At 33.5% G+C, this 20,423-nt stretch overlaps 2 pseudogenes; both read left to right on the plus strand.

Moving 5' to 3' along the window:
- Positions 1-217: 217 nt before the first annotated feature.
- On the plus strand, positions 218-902 carry LOC149565023 (putative protein phosphatase 2C 52 pseudogene; annotated as a pseudogene).
- Positions 903-8,098: 7,196 nt separating this feature from the next.
- LOC149565024 (putative protein phosphatase 2C 52 pseudogene) lies at positions 8,099-8,799 on the plus strand (annotated as a pseudogene).
- Positions 8,800-20,423: the final 11,624 nt, after the last annotated feature.

Genomic DNA, 20,423 nt, shown 5'->3' on the forward strand with positions numbered 1-20,423 from the left:
TTCCAAACCAACAAGAGGACTTTCAAGGAAGCACTAGAGGTATTTGTAAATAGGGAAGTTTATGATTGTTCTATGGATTGGAAAAACAAGAGAAGCAATGTGGAATTAAACCCTATCAAGAATATGCATCAGATAGTCAATTCAGATTTATTAGATGATGAAATAAGCTCTCACAAGAATGTGGATCAATCCTTCAATTTAAATAGGTTAGGTGATGATGAAGGTACTGACATTGGATTTTCTTTCTAATGATACTATCTTCTATGGGATCTTTGATGGCCATGGTCCTTATGGTCATCTTGTTGTTCAAAGGGTTAGGGATTCACTACTACTAAAGCTACAATCCTCTTGGCAATCTTTCAAGGATAAAGAAAAATGAAAATTATGGTTCGGATAGTTGAAATAATAGAAAGAAGGAAAAAAATACTCCTGATGATGTGGATAGAGAGATCAATTCACAAAAAGAATCAACATTTTTTTCTTGGAAAGAAACATATCTAAAAGAATATAAAGTAATGGACAAAGAATTGAGGTCTAATTCAACTATAGACTAATTTTTGCAGTGAAAGCACTGCTACTTCTATTATTAAGCAGGGACAATACTTTTTATTGGGAACATTGGAGACTCTAGTGATGTTCTTGGAAAAAAAGTAGCTAATGATTCTATTGCTGCTACTCAACTAACTATTGATCCAAAGCCTAACTTGCTAAGGGAAGAAAAGTGAATCAAACAATGTAAGGGTTGAGTGTTTGCTTTGTAAGATGAACCTGAAGTACATAGGGTATGGTTACCATATGATGATGCCCCGAGTTTAGCAATGGCAAGGGAATTTGGTGATTTTTGTTTGAAAAAATATGGTGTGATTTCCATTCCCAAAGTTTCTTATAAGCTGCCCATGTGAGGTAAAAAGGCAGAGGGATGGCATTTTAATAAGATGTAGCATTGAAGCATAAGGAAACATGACCAGAAAACACTCACGTCCAAGCACATAAGCTACCAGTTTGAAAGAGAAGGCAGTGGGTAGAAAAGGTAACAGAGTAGCACAATTGTAGGAGTGCCAATGGAAGAACCAAGCATCCATGCATGAAGAGCAGTCCATGCCATAAAAACAAAGTATTATCCTATGCCAAGAGGGTTGAAAGAAAGACTCCTAGCAAGTAAAGAGGAGACTCGCATTGAAAAGGGGAGTCTCACATAGACTAGGCGATAATGGAGTAGAAGAACATCCAACACCATGGGAATCCACATCTAAAAAGAGAGCCATACTCCAAAACAGAGCAAAGGCACCAGCAAAGAGGATTTCCAGCACATTAAAGAGTAGCTCATACCTTTTAAAGAAGAAGATGCCAAACCAAGGGAGCCACGCCATAAGGAAAATTAAGAGCAGTTAGCTAAGAAAATCTCATAGGAAGGCAAATTAAAAACAAAAACTCACACTAAGCATGAGGAGAACCATGTGTATGGAGAAGAAGCACCATGAAAAGACCAACTTGCTGATCAAAAGAAAAAGCCACACTGAGATCCAAGCCACATAGTCAAGTTACATTCAATAAGTAGAAATCCAATGCCATGAGCAGAGATCCAAGCTCGTAGCCATTCAAAAAGGAAAAAGTCAATTCAAAGCAGCAACCCACGGTTTGAGAAAGAACCTCCATGATAAAGAGGGAAATGTCCATTGAGTAGAAGCTAATTGAAGAGCACCATCCACATGAAAGAAGGGGAGCATTTCCTTCCCACGTTAAGGCTGTAGGGGCCGAGATAAGTGGGAAGTCAAAGCTATTGGGGAGTCATCCACACAAAAGATTGGGGTGGCAATATAAAGAAAAAAATCCACCACTGCATTCAGATTGCCCACGTGAAGAATGAGGAGGCCACATCTACAGAGTTTCCACAGTATTGTAATTGTCCATGGCATGGTGAGAGACACATGAAACTAGTGAGCAACCTTTGTCCCACATGTAGTGGGTGTGTAAAACTTTTAGTGTTTAAATACACTCTCACTTAGACTACATTATGTCCAAGGACACAGGCTTCTTTTAGAAGCCATGGCCACATGGAGGGGCCCACGGGTCCAAAGTCAAATCATTTTGACCTGCAAAGTGCTTGACCCAGCACATGAGCGAGAATTGGTTTGAAAAGCCTTATGTTTCTCCGGTTGCTCTGTATGATTGAGATGTGGATAATAGAAGTGTTATGCCCATACAAGATGAGGCCTAGCATATGGACATGAATCAAATTTTGAGCCTCTCCAGTGCTATGTCCAAGGACGTCAAAGCGTAAAGGAAACTTGTACCTATGAGAACGTAAAAGAATTTTCCAAAGCTCCCAATGTTACGTTTCATTGAAAGTGTATAGGCATAAATGGAGATGTAAAGGGGTCTTGTGCCTACGAGATATGAGATATTAATAAAATATTAAAATATCATTCGCGTGAGAATGTAAAGGGAAATGGAGGTGAAGGAATTAAGAAAATTAATTAATATTAAAATATTAATTAATTAAAAAATCTCAAATGTTGTTATGGCTAGTAGAAAATTGACATGTGGAAAGATTGAAGGAAACACATGAAATCTCAAAATGAAAGATTTGAATTATTTTGAATTTCTATATAGTTTAGACTATATAAAACTTTAAATTTTTCCATTTTAAATGCCAAGCCACAATCCATAACCTAATTTTTCAAATTGCTACCAGGGGGCATTTTTTGTCCAAAATAGGCTTTATCATATACCGTTGGAACTGGGAAGAAGTGAATTTTCTAGATTTGAGGTCAAATTTTGTACAGTAATTTACCGGTTCAGCCTATAAGCAATTTTGTGATTTTTGGGGGGCTTCTCAGTAAAAGGGGCAGAATTCATCATGGGATGTCAAAATTAGTTTAGATGCAAATATAAAGGCTTTTTGAAGCCTGAATGTGGAAAAAAACAAGTTTGACAAGATTATATTGCATTTTTGAAGCCATTTAACTAATTTTTTGCTTTGGTTTTTAGTTCTAGATCAGGAATCAAAATTAGTTATCTTTTCAACCAAATACCTAAGATATTTTGTGTTGTTTGGAGGCCAAATGATGAAGATTTGATTCACCAGTTGAGGGGAGAGATTAGAGAGATGTTTTAACTTGTTAGAAGAGGTTTTTCAAGTGGACACATGTCAGATGTAAATTAGATCAAGGAATTTACTCTTCTCCTATATCTTCTTTTCTTTTCCTCATTGTAAGGTTGGTTCCAGTCTTTGGAGAAAGTTGTGATACCATGTTTTGGATCCAATTTTGATGTGTTCTCTACTATGATACCACAAATTTTTTAGCAAATCTCTCTTGTATGAATAGTAGTAGGAAGATAAATATAGCTAGTTTTGATATGTTAGATGTCTTTCATGTTTTGATTTCATGCATTTGATTGTATTGTTTCAAGGAAATGAATACAAATGAGAAAGAATTTCATTAGTTTCATTTTGATTCTCATCTCTCGTCTCAATGAATTTTCAATATTTTATGATCTTTGAACAAAGAGCCTAGGTCATAGTTACAGTCCCTTAAGGCTGTATTTTGTTTCATCGTTGCTTATAACTCAAGGGGTTATGTATATGCTTCAAAGAAATTAGCAAGGTTGCAAGTTTATTGAGGGGGATATCATGTAAGAATGAGATTTAGACTAAACATTGATATCTATTTACAAGGTGAATGAATAGATCGTATATTTGAATATATGAATAAGTATTAGGTATCCATATGTGTTTGATTGATTTATGAAATTTCCCAATAGATAAGGCACTGATCGTTTCTAAGATCACTTGTTCATGTTGCTGCATATTAGAGATTTTGTTGAATTCAACATTATTAATTAAACATTCTTTCCTTTCATGTTGAAGAGCTGAAAAGTCTAACCCTCACTTAGCTTATGAGTTTCATAGATTTGCATATAGCTACTATTGACCTGTGTTATTGCATGAGTTATTAGGAGATATAAGGGGTTTTCATCTGCAATAAATATGTTTAGATTTATGTTTTAATTGCAGTGGTACCATACATCAGAACCTCAAGGTTAACCCACCTAGGTCTGGTAGAGCCTGAAGTGAAGAAGGAGTTATACCTTATAGTTGGCCAAAGATTGTAGTCGGGTACATCCATCATAGGAAGTTTCTAGCCTTAGATGCATTTGTTTAATTTCTTGGTCATTTTCAAAAGTGTTAAATTAGGAGCCAACAAAATGGCAACTCTACTGGGAAGTATTGAATCTATGTGATAGACAAACCTTGAGAATTTAAAGAAGATTCAATACATCAGAAAAATTTTGCTACAGCAGTGGTGTTCTGAGGTGTTTTCCATATCCTTACTAAATTTCATGTTCCCCAATCAAGTTTTATCCATCTACAGTAGTGATTTTGAGGTTGAATGTAAACGGTATTGTTAAAAGGTCTTCATCTTCAATCAATTCAGTTGGTTGTTGTTTTCAAAGTCCTATTGTAGTTTCAAAGTTGAGAAAGTTATGTTTTAGCTTTGTGTAGAGGTTTCAAATTCAAGATAAATCTGAAGAGGTTTCTTCTATTTGATGTTGTTTCAAATCAGTTTGTGCTATTTTCAAGACTAATGCAATTCATGTCTCACTTAATGTGAGTGGCGACTCAAAGTTAATCTCTATACTAGTGCATTTATGTACATGAATTGTGATTAGTTGTTGCAGGAGAAGAGTAGATTTGAAGAGGTTGAAATATTTAAAAGGTTGGTAAGATTTGTGATGTGCTAGTTTGAAAGGTTCAGTAAAGAATTGATAAGATTTTGGGTTTGCTATTGCAAATGGTAAGAAAATAACTTTTAGCCATCTGGATCTTGAGGTATTCTCATTTTTATGTATTTTCTTTTCATGAAAATTTATTATAAAAGGTGTGTTCTCCATCAAGTGATTTTTAGCACTAAGAGAAGGAGAATAGTTTGAGAAGTTTCATGCACTTCATTCGATTGAGTTTCAACTTATTGCATAAAATTTGTGAAGAGATTTATTGGGTAGAAGGTTGTATAGATTCGCTACAGGTTGTGAATCTGAGATTTATTAGTGGTAAATTGTTTTAAATCTTTTCTTACCAAGTGTGAGTGGTGACTCTAGTCAAAATCTCTGTGCCAGTGCATGGTTTGTTTTGAATATCAAAAGCTTTCAGTTTGTGGGTAGATCTAGTTTTTAAGAAAGAGGAAGTATGGTTTCTTGATTAATGGTTTATGTGTTTGTTTGTATCTACTAAAGTAGTTGATGTCAAAAGTTGAATCATGGTTGTAGTTTCATTTTTTGCTTCAAGGAGGTGGCGACTCTACAAAAGATTTTATCTATGATGTGAAGGATTTATTATTTGCACCTATGCCAATTAGTAGATCAGAGGTTTCAAACAGCAACACATAAAAGGTATTTTAGTTTTCATATATTTGTCTCTCATGAAAGTTGAATGGTAGAAATGGTTGCCTCCATCTAGTGCTTTCAGCACTAAGAAAGTAGAGGTAGGAGTTTAATAGTTTATAAGATGGAATCATAATCTAGGTCTGAAAGTGATGTGCCAACCCTTGAAGGTGTTTTTGCAAATATTGCTAGTTTGAAAAGAAATATTTATGATAAGATCATCATAATGATAAGAAATACAATTGGTGATATTAAGGGTATTAATGGATTTCAAATTTATATGAAGTTCAAATTAGTAGTTATGAATCTTGATGAGTTTTATAGACCTAAGGAGTCTTCCTAGCCAATGGTAATCTTAGAAGTTTTTATGCCACATTTAGTTAATTGGTCAACCAAATTGAGGTTAGAAAAGATTACTGAAATCCAAGATTTTATCATGGAGATTGAAAATGCTTTAAATGCTAATGAATCTAATGATAGTAGAAATGAGTATGTTGCAAGTAACAGTGAATACAATGAGTCTAATGAAAATGATGTTAAAGATGAAGAGTCTCAGTTTTATGAATTAGAGGATAGTAATGATTAGTTTGATGACATGCATAATGTGGGTTCACTATGTTATGATGATGATTGTAAGGAACAGGAAAAGTGTAACAGCAGTAGTAGTAGCTCTTCTAGTGATAAATGTGAATGTTTCAAGATACTAGTTATTGAGGTATTGTCTAGAGAAGAAGATCTATGTGATAATCAAAGTCCTAATTTTTCAAAATGTATTATTAACAAGCCCATTGTTAAAAATGTGTCAAGCTATCTAGATAATAATCATAGCCAACGAGAAGAAACTAGGGATAAAGTCTTGTTAAGTGGTTAGGAGATTTCTAATCTATTGGTTCATGATTTTGAAAGGTATGCTCATTTATCCAAGGATGCTTGTTCTTTGCCACATTTTGAAATTTCATATAGTGAAGTTAGTTTTCCTAAATTTGATGTTGAAGAGGATATAGTTCTAGAATATGCTTTGTGAAATTGGGGAGGTGTATGTGATGGTAATCTCTATATCAATGCACATGATGACTTCCATGTTGAGAATGAAAATGTAGAGATAAGGTCTATTGCTAGTTCACTATTTTCTTGTTTTCATGAGGCAAAAATACATTCAAATTGCTCATATGCTAAGGAAAGTAATAATAATGAAGTGATTTATTCTAGTGAGCTATTTGAGGAAAATTTTGATACAGATCAGCATATTCTAATAAGGCAATTTCATGGTGATTCTTGTGATTTAGTATCTAATTAGTTGTTTGAGTGTGAAGAGGTTGCAGTGAATGTTCAGTCTGATTTGTGGGCTACTAATGTTGCAAATGAGGAGAAATCAGATTTTACATACTCTTTACATCCAGAGACACTAGGTGAGTTATAAATTGATTCATGTAACTTGTTGAATGGAGTAGAGTACCAAGCTTTTGTGTTTCTAGTTGAACAAATCCATGATTTAATTAGTAATGTTTAGTCTCAAATTGCTATTAGTTGTTATGATCATGATCACACTGATTCATATTTTCATAGTGAGCAAGATGAAGAAAGTATGTCTGATTTTTATATGCACTATGAAGATGATGATAATAGCTCTTTTTTTCCTAACAAATTAATTGAAAGTGCTAATGTGTTGGGTGAAACAAAGGAGAATGAGATTTTTAGTTTACCTCAAGAGAATTCCAATGAGAATCAGGTATATGATAGAGGTAAGGAGATTTGAAAACTTTTCAGTGGCCTACGGCCATTGTGTGTAGATAAAGTAGGTAGTTGTTTCTCTCTTTCAATAAATTTGTTCGAGGGAGTTTTTTTTTTGAAGTCATGTGTGTGGTCTGCTTCTTCCATAGATCTAAATCCTTGCCATGCCTACAAGGGACATGCATCCCTAGATAGAGTTTTTTGGGACTCAAAATTGAAACCCAAATTTTGAGCACCATTGAGAACTTCAAGCCCTTTAAATAGGTTTTCCAGTTATCTATTTGAATCAATTTTTAAGGCTAGTCAAGGGACCCCTCGGCACGAAGTTGATAGTATGCAAATAGGTGTAAAAGTGGGTTGTAAATTTGTTTCTATGGTGAAAATTGACTTCGTTCAGTAAACTTGAGTGCAATGGATCAATTTGGGAATTCAGTTGTCTAAAAATGAAAAAAAAATTAGCCAAACCCACTCTAGGGCCTGATTAATTACATCAAGCTGATAGATACATGGGATATTGCATATTTTGGGAAATTGAAATAATTGTGACTTACTAAATGTTAGTATGTGATTATTATTAGTTGGATGATTTTTTAACTCATGAAGAGAAGGTCATTCATAACAAAGTCAAGGAAGAGGTTATTGGATGGATCTGAAAACTCTATGGTTCATTCGGTAAATGGTATGGGCCCTTCAACTTTACAAGATGCTTCCACACAAGAAAGATTTCCAGGGGAAATCCAAAGTACAAATCTTGAAAGCAAGGAGGCCATCAATTGAGATTTCCAAACCAACAAGAGGACTTTCAAGGAAGCACTGGAGGTATTTGTAAACAGGGAAGTCTATGATTGTTCTATGGATTGGAAAAATAAGAGAAGCAATGTGGAATTAAACCCTATCAAGAATATGCATCAAAAAGTCAATTAAGATTTATTAGATGATGAAATAAGCTCTCACAAGAATGTGGATCAATCCTTGAATTTAAATGGGTCAGGTGACAATGAAGGTACTGACATTAGATTTTCTTTCAGAAGATACTTTCTTCTGTGGGATCTTTGATGGCCATGGTCCTTATGGTCATCTTGTTGCTTGAAGGGTTAGGGATTCACTACCAATGAAGCTAAAATCCTCTTGGCAATCTTTTAAGGATAAAGCAAAATGAAAATTATGGTTCGGATAGATGAAACAATAGAAAGAAGGCAAAAAAATGCTCTTGATGATGTGGATGGAGAGATCAATTCACAAAAAGAAACAACATTTTTTTCTTGGAAAGAAACATATCTGAAAGCATATAAATTAATGGACAAAGAATTAAGGTCTAATTCAACTACAAACTACTTTTTGTAGTGGAAGCATTGCTGCTTCTATTATTAAGCAAGGACAATACCTTTTATTGGCAACATTAGAGACTCTAGTGCTATTCTTGGAACAAAAGTAGCTAATGATTCTATTGTTGCTACTCAACTGACTATTGATTTGAAGCCTAACTTTCCAAGGGAAGTAGAGTGAATCAAACAATGTAAGGGTCAAGTGTTTTCTTTGCAAGATGAACCAAAAGTGCATAGGGTATGGTTACCATATGATGATGCCCTAGATTTAGTAATGGCAAGGGCATTTGGTGATTTTTGTTTGAAAAAATATGGTGTGATTGCCATTCCCAGAGTTTCTTATAAGCTTCCCACATGAGGCAAAAAGGCAGAGGGATAGCATTTTAATAAGAGGTAGCATAGAAGCATAAGGAAATGTGAGCAGCAAACACTCATGTCCAAGCACATAAGCTACCAGTTTGAAAGAGAAGGCAGCACGTAGAAAAGGTAATAGAGTAGCACCATTATAGGAGCACCAATGGAAGGAACATGCATCCACACATGAAGAATAGTCCACGCCATCAAAACAAAGCACTATCCTATGCCAAAAGGGTTGAAAGCAAGATTTGTAGCAAGTAAAGAGGAGACTCACATTGAAAAGGGGAGTCTGACATAGACCAGGCAATAATGAAGAAGAAGAATGTTCAACAGCATGTGAATCCATGTCTAAAAAGAGAGCCATACTCTAAAAAAGAGTAGAGCCCCCAGCAAAGAGGATTTTTGGCATGTTAAAGAGTAGCTCATGCCTTTTAAAGAAGAAGATGTCAAACCAAGGGAGCCATGCCATAAGGAACACTGAGAGTAGCTGGCTAAGCAAAACCTGTAGCAAGGCAAATTAAAAACAAAAACTCACACTGAGCATGAGGAGAACCATGTGTATGGAGAAGAAGCACCATAAAAAGACCAAGCTATTGATCAAAAGAACAAACCACATTGAGATCCAAGCCACATAGTCAAGTTACATTTAATATGCAAAAATCTAACACCATGAGCAGAGATCCAAGCTCGCAACCATGCAAAAAGGAAAAAGTTGATTCAAAGCAGCAACCCATAGTTTGAGAAAGAACCTCCATGATAAAGAGGGAAATGTCCATTGAGTAGAAGCCGATTGAAGAGCACTATCCATGTGAAACAAGGGGAGCATTTCCTACCCACATTAAGGTTGCAGGGGATGAGATAAGTAGGAAGTTGCAGCTGTTGGGGAGTCATCCACAAAAAAGATTAGGGCGGTAGTATAAGGAACAAAATCCACCACTGCATTCAGATTACCCATGTGAAGAATGAGGAGGTCGCATCTATAGAGTTTCCACTCTATTGTAATTATCCATGGTGTGGTGATAGACATAGGAAACTAGCGAGCAACCTTTGTCCCACATGTAGCAGGTGTGTAAAACTTTTAGTGTTTAAATACACTCTCACTTAGACTACATTGTGTCCAAAGACACAGGCTTCTTTTAGAAGCCATGGCCACATGGAGCAGCCCACGGGTCCAAAGTCAAATCATTTTGACCTACGAAGTGATTGACCCAGCGTATGAGCGAGAATTGGTTTTAAAAGCCTTATGTTTCTCTTATTGCCCCATATGATGGAGATGTGGATAATAGAAGTGTTACACCCATTTAAGATGAGGCCTAGTGTATGGACGTGAATCAAATTTTGACCCTCTCTAGTGCTCATCCAAGGTCATCAAAGCATAAAGAAAACTCATGCCCATGAGAACGTAAAAGAATTTTCCAAAGCTCCCAGTGTTATGTTTCATTGAAAGTGTATAAGCGTAAATGGAGATGTAAAGGGGTCTCAAGGCTACAAGATATGAGATATTAATAAAATATTAATATATCATTCATGTGAGAATGTAAAGGGAAATGGAGGTGAAGGAATTAAGAAAATTAATTAATATTAAAATATTAATTAATTAAAAAATCTCAAATGTTGCTATGGCCAGTAGAAAATTGACATGTGGAAAGATTGAAGGATAAAATGAAATTCAAATGCATGAAATCTCAAAATGAAAGATTAAAATTATTTTGAATTTCTATATAGTTCAGACTATATAAAACTTTAAATTTTTCCATTTTAAATGCCAAGCCATAGTCTAGGACCTGATTTTTCAAATTGCTACTAGGGGGGCATTTTTTTGTCCAAAATAGGCTTTATAATATATTGTTGGAACCGAGAAGAAGTAAATTTTCCAAATTTGAGGTCAAGTTTTGTATAGCAATTCACCAGTTCAGTTTATAAGCAATTTTGTGATTTATGGGGGGCTTCTTAGTAAAAGGGGCAGAATTCATCATGGGATGTCAAAATCAATGTAGATGCAGATATAAAGGCTTTTTGAAGCCTTAATGTGGAAAAAAAAAGTTTGACAAGATTATATTGCATTTTTGAAGTCATTTAACTAATTTTTTTCTTTGGTTTTTAGTTCCAGATCGAGAATCAAAATCAGTTATCTTTTCAACCAAATACCTGAGATATTTTGTGCTGTTGGGAGGCCAATGATGAAGATTTGATTCATCGGTTGAGGGGAGAGATTAGAGAGATGTTTTAACTTGTTAGAAGAGATTTTTCAAGTGGACACATGTCAGATGTAAATCAGATCTGAGAGTTTACTCTTCTCCTATATCTCCTTTTATTTTCCTCATTGTAAGGTTGGTTCCAGTCTTTAGAGAAAAACCAGTCATTGTTGTGATACCATGTTTTGGATCTAGTTTTGATTTATTCTCATACTGTGATACCACATATTTTTCAACAAATCTCTCTTGTATGAATAGAAATAGAAAGACAAATATAGCTCGTTTTGATATGCTAGGTATTTTTGATGTTTTGATTTCATGGATTTGATTGTATTGTTTCAAGGAAATGAATATAAATGAGCAATAATTTCATTAGTTTCATTCTGATTATCATCTCTTATCTCAATGAATTTTCAATGTTTTATGATCTTTGAACAAAGAGCCTAGGTCATAGTTTCAGTCCCTTAAGGTTGTATGTTATTTCATTGTTGCCTTTAACTCAAGGGGTTATGTAAATGCTTCAAAGAAATTAGTAGGATTGCAAGTTTATTGAGGGAGATATCATGTAAGAATGAGATTTAGACTAAACATGGATGTCCATTTACAAGGTGAATGGATAGATCATATATCTAAATATATGAATAAGTATCAGGTATCCATATGTGTGTGATTGATTCATGGAATTGCTGAATAGATAAGACACTGATCGGTTCTAAGATCACTTGTTCATGCTATTGCATATTAGGGGTTTTGTTGAATTCAACATTATTAATCAAAAATTCTTCCCTTTCATGTTGAAGAGCTAAAAATTCTAACCCTCACTCAACTTATGAGTTTCATAGAGTTGCATTTAGCTACTGTTGATCTGTGTTATTGCATGTGTTATTAGGAGATATAAGGGGTTTTCATCTGCAGTAAATAGGTTTAGATTTAAGTTTTAATTGCACTGGTACCATACATCAAAACCTCAAGGTTAACCCACCTAGGTCTGGAAAAACCTAAAGTGAGGAAGGATTTATGCCTTATAGTTGGCCCAAGATAGCAGTCGGGTACATCCATCATAGGAAGTTGCTAGCCTTAGATGCATTTGTCTAGTTTCTTGGTCATTTTCAAAACTGTTAAATTAGGAGCCAACAAATTTTATATGATAATGTTTATTATGTTGAAGGACTTAACTATAATTTGTGGAGTGTATCACAATTGAATAGTTCAGGTTGTAAGGTTGATTCTAAGAACAAGATTGCTAAGATATATGATACTGATGAAAAACTAATTGGAAAAAGTGATCAAACTAGAGGTAATCTATTCTACCTTGATATGGAGGATACCACCTAATTAGTTGTAGAATTTGATGATGTGTGGCTATGGCATAAGAGGTTATGTTATGTTAATTTTGATAACTTGGTTAGTATTACTAACATGAGAAGAGTCAGAGGTTTGCCTAAGTTGAAGAAAACTAACAATATAATTTGCAAACAATGTCAATTAGGCAAAATGACAAAGTCAAGTTTTAAGAGTAAGACTCATATCTCTAAAGGAATATTAGATATTTTTCATACTGACTTGTGTGGACCAATTGATGTGTAAAGCTACAAAGAAGATAAGTACATTATTCTATTTGTTGATGATTATGCTAGAATGATGACAGTTATGTTTCTAAAATAGAAACCTGATTCTTTCCAAATGTTTAAGTGGTATTTAGAAAGATTTAAGAAGAAAACAAGTAAAGGGCTAAAAAATTTGAGATCTAACAGAGGAGGATAATTTGCATAAAATGAGTTTGAGATGTTTTGTAATGAAAAATGAATCAAAAGATTAACATCTTCCCTTAGGACCACTCCACAAAATGGAATTGTTGAAAGGAGGAACAAATTTTTAATGGAATGTGCTAGGACACTCATTATGGACAAGAATGTTGCTTTGAAATAATGGAAAGAAGCTATAGTTACAATTGTTTATATCTTGAACTATGTGCAAGTCAAGAAAGGTATTCATTCAACACCTTTTGAACTATGGTATGGATGCTCACCCAATGTAAAATATGTTAAGGTATTTGGAAGAAAGTGTTATATTCTCAAGGATTTTAGAAATGGTAAACTAGATGAAAAAAGTGAAGAAGGTATATTCCTTGGATATTCCACTAGAAGCAAAGCTTATAAGTGTTTAAATATCAACACTAACAAAGTTGTGGAAAGTGCAAATGTGAAATTTGATGAATATATAGAAGTACATGAGGCTAAACCTATGAAGGAACTAGGGGAATACAAATCCTTTGTATATTTTTATGAAGGTATGCCTACTGATGAAGATGTTGTAAATCAAGTTGAAAATCAACAGCAAGTTTCAATGAAAACCAAGTCACATAATATGAATTTTGAGTTTCATTTAGGAACTGAACTACATTTAGGTGTTGAGTTATAGAATGAAGTTGAGGCACATTATGATTTAGAGATTAGTGTACATGAAAGAGATGTTGAACTATCCAATAGAGATGTACATAGTGATTCAAAAGTTGAGAGACCAAATGAGAAAAATAGAGCAAAACCAAGATTGTCAAAGTATGTCAAGGGAAATCACCCTATAGCAAAAATCATTGGAGGTAAAGATACAAGACCAATGACAAGAAACAAGTTGAGATATGATACATTTGTTCTTATCATGCATGAACCTAAAACCATGAAAGATGCCTTAGAAGATGTGGACTAGAGTAAAGCCATGAAAGAAGAGATTGAACAATTTGAGAAAAAGAAGACATGGACTCTAGCTCCTAGACCAGAAGATAAAAATGTGATTGGCACCATGTGGGTGTATAGAAACAAACTAGATGAAAATGGTGAACTAAAAAGGAACAAGAAAAGATTAGTTTGTAAAGGATATGCACAAGAAGAAGGGATAGACTATGGAGAAACATTCACTCATGTTGAAAGATTGGAATTAGTAAGAACTTTGCTTGCTTACTCTACATACAAAGGTTTCAAAGTTTATGAAATTGATGTTAAATCTACATTTCTAAATGGTATATTAGAAGAGGAGGTTTATATAGAACAACCAAAAGGATTTGTTGATGCTAACAAAAAAAATGGTATGTAGACTGCACAAAGCTTTATATGGTTTGAAGCAAGCACCAAGTGCATGGTATGAAAGGCTTCATAATTATCTTGTGAAGATTGGATTTGAGAGGACTAATGCTAATAGAAATATGTACTTAAAGAAAGAGAAAGGAAAAGGTATTTTACTATCTAAATTTTTTGTTGATGATATCATATTTGGAGTTTAAGATACTTTATGTAAGGCTTTTGCAAATAAAATGAAGAAAGAATTTGAAATGTCTATATTTGGAGAGATCAAGTTCTTTGTGGGTTTGCAAGTACATCGGATGAAATATGGTATATACATCACTCAGTCAAAATATGTAAAGGAGAAACTAAAAAATTTTGGATTGGAAGATTCCAAGATAGTAAGCACACTTATGGTGATAGGACATAAATTGTCAAAGAATGATGATTTAACTGAGGTGAATCAAACATCGTACAGGTCTATGATTGGAAAATTATAATATGTAGTACATAGTAGACTTGATATTCCATTATCTATTGGGATAGTTGAAAGATTCTTTGCTAATCCCAAGGAGAATCATTTGATGGTTGTTAAGAGAATAATGAGATATATGAAAGGCATAGAAGACTATGGTCTATACTATAAGGAAAATGAGAAATTTGAATCGAGAGCCTACACTGATGTTGATTGGGCTAAAAATATTGATGATAGAAAAAGCACTAGAGAAGGAGAATTTTTCTTATGAAAAAGACTAGTTACATGGACTTTCAAGAAATAAAATTGCATATCTCAATCTACTGCTGAAGTTGAATATGTTGCTAGTGCAGTAAATTGTACAAACATTGTGTACATCAAACAACTAGTCAAATGTATGAAGGAGGACATCATTGAACCTATGATACTTTATTGTGATAATACATGTGCTATAAATATATCAAAGAATCATGTGATTCATACAAATACTAAGCACATTGCAATCAAATATCATTACTTGAGAGAGTTAGTTCAAAATAAAGAGGTGAAGATGGAATATGTTAATGCAAAAGAGCAAATAGTTGATATCTTCACAAAAGCACTATCTATGGATGCTCATGATTATCTAAGAGGTAAACTAGTGGTGATACCCCTATCCAAGGCTATTTAAGAAGCATGAGAAGTTCCTTACATCAAATAAGATGATTGGCATATGTTACACATTGATGGAGTGGATCTTACTTTAGGAGCTACCTAAAGTAATCAAAGAGTTAGAGCTACAAATTGGTCATAAGTTAGGTGACAGATGAAAAAACTAAAATGTTCATATATGCATATTAAGCTGACAAGTATTTTGCATTTTTATCAAAGAGGGATAAAGGAAAAGAAAGAGAAAAACATGGAGTATTTACTCAGAGGGAGATAGTGCTAAAGGAGTTATAAGCAGGAATCAAGAGGGAGTCATAAGGATGAGTTGATTGATTGTCTGTTGATTATAATCAAATTTTTTACCCTGTACAAAAGATGAAAGTTGCTGATAGAGGGAGAGACTTCAATACAATGAATTATTTTCCAATTTGATATTATTGTTGGTTGTACTAATTTAGTTTGGTTTGCCATCAATGCCAAAGAGGGAGATTGTTGAAAACAGATTGATAAAAGTATGAGAATGTGTTTCAATCATTGTTTTTTCATTGATGTCAAACTTGCTACTTATTGGTAAGACAATTTCTTAGATTATTTGAGTACTATCATTTGTTTGATTGATGAAGAGGATTTGATCAAATGAGGTAACAATAGCACCTAGAGGATAGGTTGAGTCAAGATATGGAAAAGAAGTACAAAAATTAGTTAAGACAATGATATTATAGTACACTGATTATCTACTTAAGGTTGCAAGAGATGGATACATTGATTAAGTTTAGAAGAACAAGTAAAATGAATTGTGCCTACTAAGATTAACAATCTGCATAGTAGGTTCTGAGAAAAGTTAGTGTAAGTTGAGTAAAAAATTAGCTAGAGTCAAGCAAAGTCAAATTTCATTGTATTTCGAGTGATATAGTGTTAGCCAAGAAAAGTTTAGTTAATGTCGAGCACCAATAAACTTTAGTTCATGCTAAGCAATTTGATAGTGGATGTTGAGTAACACAGTATGTGTCAAGCATCAGAAGCAAGCTAATGTAGAGTGACAAGATTATGAGAAAGATTGTGAATTTGATGAATCTAAGTCAACAAGTTTGATTCATTGGATTGTGTGAACTATGTGGAAGATAAGCTTTATGATTTAGTTGCACAAAAAATAAGATGAACCATTTTGAGGCAAATTCAAATAGGATTGAAGGAGAAGTTTCTAGAAGGGAATAAAATAAAAATATGGGTAGATTAATTGAATCATACCTAAACCTACCTAAACCTAAAATGGATGATAGAGGATGAACAGAAAAAGATCTAAATTTTCTATATAAAGATATGGCTAGTTAGAAGCAAAGGTTGTCATGTGCAAGAACCTAAGGAAGACAAGAAGTCTAAGGTATTTCTTCATTCATTGACCAAAGAGAAAAGACTACTATTAGCAAGAAAAGAAAGAAGGATTAAGGATATGGATTCTTGAAGGGTGGACAAGCTATTAGAGATGAAGTGTGTGAAAGCCAAGTAGAATGGAGGATTGAAATAAATATTTGTAATTTGTAAAGTGAGTTGTAATTTTTTATCAAATCAAGCCTTATAGTTACTTTCTAATTATTACATCAGTCTAGGGTAAGTCCTTTGGATTAAGGTTGACCTAACAGTCATTTGTAAATCATTTAGCTAGGTGACATTCCAAGTGAATTGTAACGCCCCGCCAAGGGATCCAAAAGAATTAACCTAAAGTTTCACTAAGTTTGCTAAACATTTTTTTTTTAAAGTAAGAATTTATAACATACACATCAAACACATAGTAGTGAAAGCAATAACATGTAATCATCGACACACATACATTATAAGTTACATTTCTTAAAGATCCCAAGACGTTGAGTCACGTTTAAATTTAATTAATTCTAAGTCTAACACCTATCACATATATATGAAAGAATAATCAGAAAGTCCCATGTCCATAATATACATTTGTTCTGAATGCCTCTCGACAAATTAATTCGGAATGCTCAATCATCCACTGTACAAGTCACAGGGTATGAAAGGCTTAAAAGAATATACATATGTAAAGATAAAGATACAACATCCTCAAATCCATGATACAAAGTACAGTAAAAATATATGAAACTATTCACCATACATGATACATCCATACATCCATAATGATAAAACATCTATCATAAAATCTAACCATCCATCATAATAATCCAAGAGCATAGTGAAGGTAAATGCCAATCACGAAAACTCCAGCCACCGTGACCACGGAATGGATCTCAATGGTAAGAGTAAAAAGCACTACCACCCGACCGCGTGGAACCTAAATGGTCCACTCCCACCGCGCTGAGGAGATAGTCTCAAGTCTCAAATAGGATAACAAAACCTATAATCATAAATACTCTCTAAGTCCAGAAAATCCTATAAGTATGCTAACTCAAGGGTTCCTAAAAAGATCGACATCTAAACCTAGAGGCACCACAAAGACACGTAGGAAACCTAATATGCAAGCGGGAAAGTGTCATCGCAAAAGTCACGTAGAAGTTACCCGAGCAATCCCTTAGGAATCTCGGGTCCCTACTGATCCCTGCGGCCACTAGTATCCTCTCATATTGATGAGGCATACTATGGAATGCAAGGTCGTAACCAAGTGTTCTCTCTACCCCATCCTAGTCTGTACTAGCACTCAAGGCATGGGAGAGAACATACAATTATCTTGTTAGGTTCATTTTCCCTCATTTAGTGTAAATGTTTTCACTTATTAAAACAACTTACAATGGGTTACTCCAGGCAGCCTCTTAGGGCCCCGATCCCCATTGCAAACCACTTCCTGACTCTACACATAGATAACCTACCCTAGGCTCATGAAATCACAAATCAAAGAATCATAATAAAATTGCCTCAGTCCTATACAAGCAACTGAAAAAATCATAAAAGCTAAGCCACAATAATCACATCAGTTCTCATGAGCAATTGACAAGCATCAAATAATAATCATATGATCACGACAGTTCTCTATCAGCAACTAAAGGCATCAATGATAAATCACAATATCCAATGGTTCTCTAATGAGCAACCAGAAAGTATCCCAAAATAAATCACAATACTGATCGAAGACTCCAAAATGGTCAAGTCAAAACATGTCACAACATGACATCATCAAGATCAAATCAAACACTTCAGTCCTATCAAAGCGACTAGAAGTAACCCAAGTATAACCGATCGAGACTCAAAAATGGTTATCAAATATAACTGATCGAGACTCAAAAATGGTTAAGTTAGGTATCTCAAATACATACACTTTAGCTTCACACAAGGAAACTAGAAAGCAATAACAACCAGTAAAAAAAAAACATCCATCATAGAGCATATCACACATCACCATGGTTGAGTTTAAAAGATTGAGATCAAAACAACATAACATCACATTCACATAATCCCCGAGCCTCTGGTAACAACCTAGGACTGGTCAACGCTCTAGAACCACCCAAAACTCCCAAAGTATAGATAGTACAAACTAAATAGTACAGTTCAAAGTCTAAATTTGATATGAAAGCATACAGTTGAATTAAAGGTAAGGTTCCAGCTTCTAGTTAAATGTATGTTACAAGTAAATGAGTCTCGTAATTCACCCTTTCAATTAACCCATTCTTCTTTTTAAATAACATATAAATTTACGCCATTTATATTTAAAGTCAACTAAATCTAATTTAATAAGGCTAATGATTAGTTATCTATAAAATAACTAAATGATTAACATTTAATTAATCATTATAATTTAAATCTTTTAATAAATTTAATCATAACCTACAACTATATTAATATTTTATGAATTATTAATTACTTAATAATTAACTTACTATTTAATAAGAATTATTAATAACTAAATTAAAATAAACTATATTAAAATTTGTTAATATTAATTAATTTAACACTTATTTAAATAAGTATTATTAAAAACAATATTAATAAATTTATTTTAATATAACATAATGTAATTTTTATTAAATGTAATAATAAAACAAAATTTTAAAAAAAGAACATACCCACCATACATTTAGGGCCCGCCGGCCAAATAAAGCCTTGCGGCCCCTTTAAAACAAAGGACGTCGCAGGCTTACAAGTCGTGCGGCCCTGCTTTTAAACGTAGGTACACTGCGTAATCGCAGTACAACCTGCGAACAGACTGTCGGCGACCCAAAAAAGGTATGTGGGGATGGGGTCAACCCCCTCCCCACCATATATTTTATTATATAATTTTATTTTATTTTTAATAATTCACTTAAGAGTTATCAAATATGTTTTAAAATAATTTATTTAAGAATTTTATTATATGTTTTAAAACAATTCTCTTCTAACCAGGATATAATGTATTTAACTTTTATTTTATTAATTATTATTATTATTATTATTATTTTTAAACATTCACAATTATATTCTGATAAAATAATAATAATATTAACCATTCAAAATTTCAATCTACAATTTTCATTTATAAGTTTAGAATTTAACCCTTCCCCAATTAAATTCAGATTTCATTAATCTATCAAATAAGAATTCCTGATCACTCTTCTAATTTTTACGTATGCCAAATATATTGACAAGCATTTAATGATTTACAATATTGAATAATTTGAGCTTTCATCATAAAGAATTTGGATATACAATCCATAGGCACGAAGAAGACAGGAAAGGATAATTGTGTATTTAATTGATGATCAAAACATAAGACCCTACTTGAACCTAATGCTATTATGAAATCCCCAGGAACTGTAAGAGAATTCGCTCCTCTTCAATAACCTTTTTCTGAGAATCTTCTTTAGAATTCGCCTTCTGAAATTTGCTTCCAAAAGTGTCTCCCAAAATTTCTGTCTCCCCAAATTCCTTGTCCAAATTCGTGTCCCAATTCGTGTCCCTCAAAAATGAACCCCCAAAGTTGTGATAAGAGAATTCTTGTCAAATCGGGGCACTAATTGTCCGTTCACTCGAGAAGACTCATTGCATAACTCAGTTAACTCCCCAATTAACCTTTATTATCTTTTCTTTTATTTTGCATTCATCTTTCATGCACATTAAGTTGATTTATTAAATAACTTTATTTAATATTCTACTTGACTTCTATTTTAAATTAATTTATTACTTTAATCTCATGTGCACTTTATGAAATTAAAATAACGTTATTAATTTTTATTATTTAATCTTTTAATTTATTACTCAAATTTAGACTCATGCTTAGATCGTGCGATCTAAAATCCTTTAATAATTTAATGTC

Source organism: Cupressus sempervirens, chromosome 3 (genome assembly GCF_028749045.1).
Source record: "Cupressus sempervirens isolate cs-2001-9-10 chromosome 3, ASM2874904v1, whole genome shotgun sequence".
Classification (NCBI taxonomy): Eukaryota; Viridiplantae; Streptophyta; class Pinopsida; order Cupressales; family Cupressaceae; genus Cupressus; species Cupressus sempervirens.